This window comes from Octodon degus, unplaced genomic scaffold, assembly GCF_000260255.1.
Source record: "Octodon degus isolate 3935 unplaced genomic scaffold, OctDeg1.0 scaffold00020, whole genome shotgun sequence".
NCBI lineage: Eukaryota > Metazoa > Chordata > Mammalia > Rodentia > Octodontidae > Octodon > Octodon degus.
Window position 1 is genome coordinate 10,916,131 of NW_004524596.1, and position 824 is coordinate 10,916,954.

Consider the following 824-nt stretch of genomic DNA (forward strand, 5'->3'; position numbering starts at 1 on the left):
AGGAGGAGGAGGAGGAGGAAGAGGATGAGGAGGAGGAAGAGGAAGAGGAGGAGGAGGCAGAAGAACAAGAACAAGAAGAAGAACAAGAACAAGAAGAAGAACAAGAACAAGAAGAAGAGGAGGAGAAGGAAGAGGAGGAGGAAGAGGAAGAGGAGGAGGAGGAAGAGGAGGAGGAAGAAGAAGAGGAGGAGGAGGAAGAGGAGGAGAAAGAAGAAAGAGGAGGAGGACCAGGAAGCACCTGTGATAATCACATTCTTGAACACAGGAACATGAAGACTGAGATTTAATCATAAGAACACAGGGCGCCTCCCCTCTCATATACTTTAATGCCCTGCCAGCAGGGTTTAAGTATAGAAATACCAGATTATAGGTGAAAGAGCTGCAATACATGGGCTTTATTAAAGGAGCTCTTAGAGAAACCCAAATGCAAGAGGAAAGGCAAAAACAGAGGCATGAGACAAACTGGAACCTCTGACACATACAACTGAAGGAAACATTAGACACACTTTATATCTTGATCAATATAAAGCCTCACATTAAAGGCTTATTTATCTGAATTTTTTATATAATTTTATTCAGAAATAGCAATGAGACAATTTCAGAACTGATAACTAGCACAGTTTCAATAATTAATACATTGCATATTGTTGTCTTAGTGGTTATTCACTGTACAAGATGCAGACATGATATCCTGTCCACAAACTATTTATCTGAATTTTTATTGTCAAATATATCATGCATAGTTTAAAACAAAAACTCAAAAGGAATTCTAAAAGGTATAATAAAACAGTCTGGAGAGACAATGAAAGTAGCAAAATCAGGCC